This window comes from Phascolarctos cinereus, unplaced genomic scaffold, assembly GCF_003287225.1.
Source record: "Phascolarctos cinereus isolate Bilbo 61053 unplaced genomic scaffold, phaCin_HiC Scaffold_8;HRSCAF=390, whole genome shotgun sequence".
Classification (NCBI taxonomy): Eukaryota; Metazoa; Chordata; class Mammalia; order Diprotodontia; family Phascolarctidae; genus Phascolarctos; species Phascolarctos cinereus.
Genome location: NW_027556291.1, coordinates 64,419,911 through 64,429,025, shown reverse-complemented (window position 1 = coordinate 64,429,025; position 9,115 = coordinate 64,419,911).

Genomic DNA, 9,115 nt, shown 5'->3' with positions numbered 1-9,115 from the left:
AAAAGAAGCATTGGAATTGGTCTCAAGGACTCCTGACCTCTTCTTTGGGCTGTTATTCACTCCCTGTCTTACCTTGGACAAGTCACTTGACCTATGTAGACCTCAGTTTCCTCCTCTGTAAAATAAAGATGAGATGTGTGGCAAGGTGGATGGAGGGGGTACAGCTCTGGAGTTAGGAACACCTGGGTTCAAGACCTACCTTTGACTTACCCAATCACATGACATTGGACTCCTGACCCCTGAGTGTCCTAAGCAATCCCCTATGACTGAAAGTTGTAGAATACTCCGACATTTGTATTGACTAAAGTTCTCCCAATACTGATGAAATCCCAGAGCCAGAAAAAATAACAATGGCAACAATAATAACAGCTAACATTTAAGGTTTGAAAAGTACTTTATTATATTTCATTTTATCTTCACAACAATCCGGGGAGGTAGGTGCTATTATTATCCTCATTTGACAAATGAGGAAACTGAGGCAAACAAAGGTTAAATGACTTGCCCAGGGTCACACAGCTAGAAAGTGTCTGAGGGGGCAGCTAGGTGATGCAGCGGATAGAACACCAGTCCTGAAGTCAGGAGGACCTGAGTTCAAATCTAGCCTCAGACCAAACACATGACACTTACTAGCTGTGTGACCCTGGGCAAGTCACTAACCCCCAATTGCCTAAATAAATAAATAAACAAATAAAGCAGAAAGTGTCTGAGGTAGGATTAGACTCAGGTCTTCCTTATACTATCCACATGAAAAAAATTAGAAAAAGATAATATCTGAGATCCCTTCCAGGTCTATAGGGATGATCGGATGACCCACAGAGAATAAGTGACTTGTCCAAGGTGGCAAAGCAATAGAACTCTGACTTCCAACCCAATGCTATCTCCACTAGACCTCTTGATTCCCAGCCCAGGATTCTTTCCAAGACTGGAATAAAATACAGATGCCTCCTCCAAAAACCCAAAGTCCTCCATTCCCCCAGGAATGCCTGGACTGACAGTCCTGCTATGTAGTGCCAAAGGACATCGGGACACCCAGTTTGGGTCGATGTGACATTGCCGCAGAAGCCCATGAAATCCCAAACAATGTATGTCAATAGATGAGACCTGAGAGTTAGACACTGCAGGAAACACAGTCATTCATTTACGGCTTTCACACCCAAAAGAATCTGTTGGCTGGAATCCTCTAGTCTAGACAAGGGACTAGTTTTCTAGGGTTTTTCTGCTATGACAGAACAAGCAATAGGCAACTGAAAAAGTCAATTAAACATTGGAACAGGATGCATTCCCAACCAGCAGGTGAGTGGGGCGGATCAGGGAGGCAGGAGACCTGAGTTTAAGATCTGACTACTGCTAATTAGTTAAGTGACTTTGAGCAGGTTACTTAAACACTCTAAGTTTTCTCAACTATTAAACAAAAGTATAAGACAAGATTCTCTCGGGGGCAGCTAGGTGGCGCTGCAGTGGATAGAGCACTGGCCCTGGAGTCAGGAGGATCTAAGTTCAAATGTGGCCTCAGACACATAACACTTACTAGCTGTGTGACCCTGGGCAAGTCACTTAACCCCATTGCCTCACCAAAAAAGAAAAAAAAAGATTCTCTCCAAGCTCCTCCCCCTCCTGCTTCAATAGTTTTAAGTGATTTTCTAAGACTTCTCCTAGCTCTGACATTCCAAGTTCTAAGGCCCCTCCCAGCTCTGACATTCCATGTTCTAAGGCCCCTCGCAGAGCTAACATTCCATATCAACTGAATTCAATTTAACAAAAAGTTTAGTAAGTTCTACTCTGCATAAATTATTATACAGGGTCCAGAGATATAAAGATGAATGAAGAAGAAACTTTCCTTGGTACAGGAGTTTATAGCTGAATAGGGGAGGAGGGCTGGGAGTGGGGTGGGGTGGGAAGAGACTAAGACATATAGGCAGAACAGAAATGCACATAAGAATTTAGGCAAGACATTGTGAGGAATTTGAGAGAGGGGAGGGCGTGTCCAGGAGGGAGAAGTGGAGGCTTCCTGGAGTCTGATATCTGAGTTGTGGTTTGAAGGAAGGAAGGGATTTTAGTAGAAGATGGGAGAAAGGCCATGAACTTAGGCTGAAATCAGGCTAAAGGGCCTCCAATTCCAAGCTAAAGTACTTCATAGGCCATGGAAGCTGCCAAAAGATTTTGAGTGAAGAAATAATGGGATCAGACCTGTGCATAATGACTATTCCAGGATGTCGTTGTCTGCCCTTCATTTTCGGAGAGGACCAATGACATCACGGGGTGACGACTTGAGAGTGAATTGGATTTAAGTGAGGCAGAGTTGCACAAAGTCATCCACCTCACTCTCTCTTCCACAGTCATCAAAGTTCAAGGGCAAGACAAAAGTCAGGGTGACTGGAGATGGCCAGAGATGCCTTGGATGACCTTGGTGTCTTTGACGTCTGACCAAGCTCTAAACGTTCCACATCACTTGTGCTGGCCGCCTTCATAGCCACTGGAACAAATTATTCTCAGCCACCCATCCCACCATGGGAAATCTTCACATGCTTGGGATAGACATCCCCTAACTCACTGATGGGTTTGAGGCCTGTTAGTTATCTTCCACCTGGTTTGGCCAGGGTGTGGCCTGGACAGTGAGGTTGCCATGGGCACAAGGAGAGGATGGATTAGAGAGATAGGAAGGCAGTATGGTGTGATGGAACAGCAATGAATGGGAACTCAGAGGACGTAGTTTCTAGCACTGGTTCTTTCCCTGACTAGATATGTGTGACTTTGTATAAGTCACTTCCTCTTCCTAGGCCTCAGCTTCCCCCTCTATAAAATGAGGAGGTTGGCCTCTATAGCCTCTGAGTTCCCTTCCAGCTCTGGTGCTAGGACCCCATGTTGTGGAGATACAATTGGCAGGGCATGGGAACTGATTGGCCACATGGGATACGGGACAGGGGAGAGGCAATGATGACTTAGGCCTTGACAGAAGGGATTTTAGATAGACAGGATTCCAGCAGGAAGATGGGCAGGGAGATTTCAGCAGAAGATGAGGCAGGGGGCTATCTCTTTAAAGCATGGGGAATATGCCAAGCAAAGACCCAGAGATGGGAGAGAGAGGACTGTGGGAGAATAGGGAATAGTCCACTTTTGCTGAAACAAAGAGTACAGGAAAGTCAAAAGATGGAAAATTAGGTTGGAGCTAGCTTGTGGTAGTTCTTGAATTTCAAGGGAAATTGGGGGCAAGGGTTCCCTTAACAGAAATAGAAAAGTTAGGGGGATGGTCAAGCTGAGGGTGAAAATGAGGAAATCAGTTTGGGCCATGTGAAGTTTGAGGGAAGCCATCCAAGAGTAACTCAGAACTGGGGTTCTAAAGAACAACTAGAGATTAAAAGATAGATTGGGGTATCATCTGTATAGAGGTGATCATTGGAGCCATGAGAGTAGATGCTATCTCAAAGGAAGAAAGTGTAGCTAAGAGGAGGAAGAGGGCCTCGAACAGAGCCTTGGGGAAGATTCACATTTAAAGCTGAGAACACAGGGAAGAAATCCCTCAGAGAGGTAGGAGGAGGTCTAGCACTTTGGCAGTAAATAAGGAAGGGATATTTGTGGGGCCTTAGAAGGGACTTGTGTGTCAGGTTAAATGAGCCTGGTTTTATTTTTTAAGTTAACAAGAAAATTGTTCTAGCTGTTTTCCCTTGTTTTCCTTTGACTGGGATGAGGGATCTATCCAAGTAACTTAATGATGATTGTGGGTAGAATCCTACAAAGGCATCATGTCATCAGAGTGAGCCTTCATTGACTGGGAATGGGAATATATAACAATGAACTCAATCAGTGGATTTGAGATTTCGAGCTGGAGTGAACCTCAGAGGTCATCACATCCAATACCCTCATTTTGCTGATGAGGAAACTGAGACCCAGGAAGGGGAATTGATTTATATAAGGTCACATATAGCATCATAAAATCATATAGCTGGAGCTAGAGTGAACCTCAGAGGTCATCACGTCCAGTGCCCTCATTTGACAGATGAGGAAAATCTCCCTTATTTCCAACCGCCTTCCAACCGACTGCTGAATGTCTCTACCCAGCCTTGCTACCAGCACCACATAATCACTATGACCAAAATGGAACTCAGCATCAAATCCACCCTTTCCCTAAACTACCTGATCTCTGTTGATGGTAACACCAACCTCCAAAACTCTAGGCTTGAAGTTCCAAGTCATCTTTGACTCCTTCCTGTCCCACACACACATACCTCCTTAATTGCCAAGTCCTGTTAATTCTACCCTTACCCATAGATCTGACATCCATCCCTCTTCCTGCCTCCTGTTTCAGTCACCTTTGTTCAGGCTATCCTCTCTTCTCATTTAAAGTCTTATAGTAGTCTCCAGCTAGACCCTGGGTAACCTTCACTGGTCCTTGGATCAGAATATGCTGATAACTTCTATCTTGTCTTGCTAGTTCCAACTCCATTCTGGACCCTCTGGAATCTAAGTCTAGCCTACCTGTCAGGCCTTATATCATTGCTGCTTTCCTTCATAGAAGGTCCTTTTCCAGCCAAATTGGATTCATCTCTGTTCCTTATTCCTGTTCTGCTCCCTCTCTTGTCATGCCATCCTTGGGTCATGCCACCTCTTGTGCCTGGGATACATGCCCTTCTTCCCACTCTCCCCCTTCCATTTCCATGAAGGCACCTTAGGTCCTCCCAGCTGAAATTGATCTCCTCCTTCTTAAACTGTTTACAGGACTTGGCCTGGCCATCTCCTTTGCAGTCATTTGACTTTCCCTCATATCATGGTTATTTGTGTATTTGTCCTGCCCTCAATAGATTATAATCTAAGTGGTACAATGGACAGAGAGTGCTGGATTTGTCAGGAAGAACTGAATTCAAATCCTGCCTCAGACACTTCCTACTGGTGTGAACCTCTCTGTGCCTCAGTTTCTTCAGCTGTTATACAGAATAATAATACCACCTACTTCCCTGAGTTGTTGTGAGGATCAAGTGAAATAAAATACATACGGTGTTTTGCAAACCCTGAAGTGCTATATAAGCGCTAGCTCTTATGATTTTAAACTCCTTGAGATCAGCGTCTTAATCCCAACCACCCAGTATAAGGCCTTTCACACAATAGATGCTTAGAGAATTTTTGTTGAATGAAATGAGTAAAATGAATGAATGAACAAATGAATGAATGAATGAATGAATGAATGAATGAATGAATGAATTTGGCCAGAGTCCAGGAGATTTGGTGCTTCTAGTTAGGGTACATGATCATAAAAGTCTAACTGTTGCAAGTCCTGGGTCCAAAAAGCAGAAGCCCCTGGACTGTTTTCAAGAGGAAGAGCTAGGTCCTAGGCTAATGGGGCTGTGCTCTATATGAACTCTAAAGTCTGATCCATTATAGGGCACTGTTGAAGAATCCCAGGGAGAGAAGAGTCTTCAGGAGGACCAAGGGGGTCAGTGATGCTGAATACTAAAGAGAGGTCAAAGGGTATGAGGACCAGAAGTGCTTTAGCTCTTCCCCCAAAAAAGTAAGCCCAACACACTTTTAAGTTTAATCTTCAATATTAAATTTTTTTTTACCACTTTGTTGATTGTCTAAACAATCAGCAAAACAATAAATCAAGCCCTGATGCATAGTGTTCGCATATTTCTGAAGTGTAACTATTCACATTGAAAATTTAACAATCAGCTCTCAGGAGGAAGGAAGGAAAACAAGGTTTTGTTAAGCACCTCCTATGTACCAGGCACTGAGCTAAGCCCTTTACAAATGTTACCTCATTTGACCCTCACCATAACCCTGGGAGGTAGGTGCTATTATTATCCCCATTTTACAGATGAGGAAAGTGAGGAAAATAGAAGTTAAGTGCATTATCCAGGGCCACACAACTAGTAAATGCCCGAGACTGAATTTGAACTCAGGTCTTCCCGACTACAAGCCCATCACTCTATTCACTCCTAAAGCTAGCTGTCTAGCCAGTATGAGTTGGTTCCAGTACAACACTGGGCTGAGGACTAAGATAAGGTCATCGGATTTTGCCTGTTTCCTCATCTGTAAAATGGGGATAATAACACCACCTACCTCCTTGGGTTGTGACGATTAAATGAGATGATATCTGTAAAGCACTTAGCCCAGTGCCTGGCGCATAGTAAATATTATATAAATGCTAGCTATTAGTATTATCATTATCGTTATTATAGAATCCTAGGTCTTGGAGTAGATCTAACCCTGTCATGTAACAATAAGGGAGGAAATTGAGCCCCTAAGAGGTTGAGACTTTGTGAATATAGCATAGATAATCAGTAACAGGGTTCAGAGGTGGTGCCATAGTGGATAGAACACCTGGGCTGGAGTCAGGAGGACTCAAGTTCAAATCCAGACACTTACTAGCTGGATCATCCCGGGCAAGTCCCTTAACCCTGTTTGACTCAGTTTCCTTATCTGTAAAATGAGCTGGAGAAGGAAATGGCAAACCACTCCAGTATTTCTGCCAAGAAGATCCCAAGTGGGGTCCCAAAGAATCAGACATGACTGAAACCACTGAGCAAAACAGGGTTCAGAGTTGACCCTAGATCCTTTATTATATTCAGTCTCCCTAAAAAGATCAGTTTTAGTAGCATGACTACCGCAAATAGACAAACAGCAATGGGTTTTTGAGGAGTGAATGAGTGGTCAGGCAATACAAGTAGCCTTCTATCTGATCAATGGTTTAGTACTCAGGTGCTAATGAGATTGTACTAGGCAAGGAGAGACAGGCCTTTTTGCAAGGGAACCAGAAATCCTAAAGCCAAGGACCATGTCTGGCGAGCCAGTTCTCCAATTTCAGAATGCCAGGACTGGAGAGTTGCCTACATATTATCCAGGCTAATTTCCTCCTTTAAACTAAGGAGAGCTAAGGTTCCATAGGGTTACATATCTCACGGATTGGAACTCAGGCCCCTGCCCAGAGTGCTTGCCTGGATGTCAGACCCTGCCTGCTTTGTAATGCATGCCACCAGGGCAGGGGCTCCTAGGAGGAGCCAGTGAAATCCCACTTGTACAGTACTCCAGCCATTAGCTCCTTGGGAAACCAAAACCGAAGAGTGACAAAGATGTGGGACTGACCCTCCACTTAGAATGGGATGGTAGGTCTGGGACCCATTTGTGATACTGTATTCAGCTCATTTCCATATCTCTGTCCCAGTTTCTACTCTATGACAAAGACTACTTTTAACAGCATTGTAAGTTTCCCAGGGTACTAGGGTTGTACACATATTAGTGTGAGAAGCAAGTGACTGCCTAATAATAATTAAGGATAGCTGACAAATAGAACTCATTAGTATTAGTGATCACTGAAGATAATGATTAGCAATAAATATTACCATAGTAGCCATAATGGATAGAAAGCTTCTCTTGGAGTTGGGAAAACAGGAGTTCAATTCTGCTTCTAGTACTTACTAGCTATGTGACTATGGACAAGTCATCAAACCACTTCTGTGCCTTAAGCCATTCCATCATCATCATCATCATCATCATCATCATCATCATTACTATTATCAGTATCAGTGTCACTGACAACGATACTTTGATGGATACGTCAGTGTGGATACTTATTCATTTAACGTCTACCAAGTAATACACCAGTTGTCAGTTGCATCATTGGAGAGAATTCCTACACTAAGAATTCCTCATGCTGAAGTAATCACAGATTCCTTTCATACTTACATTATTGTTATTATTATTATTATTATTATTATTATTATTATTATTATTATTACCAACAACAATACTTTGATGGATCTGGGTCTCAGTGTGGATAATTATTCATTCAACAAGCATTTATTAAACACTTGCTATGTGTCAGGCACTGTGCTAGGCACTGAGAATACTAACATAGAAAGGAGGCAGTTCTTATGGTCAAGAAGCAAATATTTGTAAAATCAACATAAAATAATTGGAGAGGGAGGGAAGAAACTAGAAACTAACTATACTTGATGACTCTGCCCTCTTACCCTGATCATCTCATATCCATGTTCACTTGTAAATTCTCCCTATGGAATCCACTCACTGTGTATATGTTGGGGAGGGGTTGAGGAGGCTTCCTCTAGACCTGTTGACATCACCAGGACACCAATGAGAATCATATCTTTTTCTCTCACCGTTTGATTGGCTAACTTCCTTTCCCCAAGATCTATCTTTTGGAAAAGGTCCTTCAGGCCTGTTCTTTTGCACAGTTTTCAATTTAGGATCAATTGTAGCCTCCTCCCAGCCATTATAGGCCTCCCCGTTACCCTTTGGCTGACCTTGAACAGAAATTCTTTGGGTTCTGTGGGATACCACGATTTTGGGTCATATGACATCACTGGGAGAAGAATGTCCTTAAAACTATGGGCCTTTGTTTCAGGGAGAGGTAACCCATTACTATGACTAACACTCAAATTTCCATTGCTCTTTCCAATTTCGAAGGCTTTTAAGTACATTCTATAATTTACTGCTCATAACAATCCTATGTTTTATCCAGTTTTTTAAATGAAGAAACTATGACTTTGGGTAGGTGGAGGGTTGACATATGCAAGGTTACCTAGTTAAGATGTGAAATTATACAGCAGAACTGGAACTGGAGACCATGTCTTCAAAGCCCCTCAGTTCATGGTAGAGAGCCAAGGAAATGGAGGCCCACAGAAGGTGAGGAATTTGCCCAAGTCACATGGCAAGTCAGCAGCAGAGCCAAGATCCGAACCCAGATCCCTCAGTTCTTCATCCAGCACTACACACCATGGAACCCTTCCACTTTGCACCATCTGTCTAATACTTGCTGCTCTACTGGAAAGTATGTTGAATTCCTATTGAAAAGTCCTGGGTTGGAGTCCCAGTGTGGGCACTCACTGTGTGAATTTGTTTAAGTGACTTTCTCACTTTGGGCTGCGTTTCCTGCATATATAAAATGAGGATAATAATACCTCCTAGGGATGCTGGGAGGGAGATTTCTTTGTAAACCACTGTAGGAAAGTCAGTGGTTGTTACAGCTGACAGTGGGCAATGCCAGGGCTGGAGCTCAGGTCTCCCTTTCCACATGCTGAGCTCCTTCCACCACCACCAATGCTTCTCAGCATTTCAAACCTGGTTTAGTTTAGCTTTTGTGTTGAGTTGACAAAGGAAAGGAACC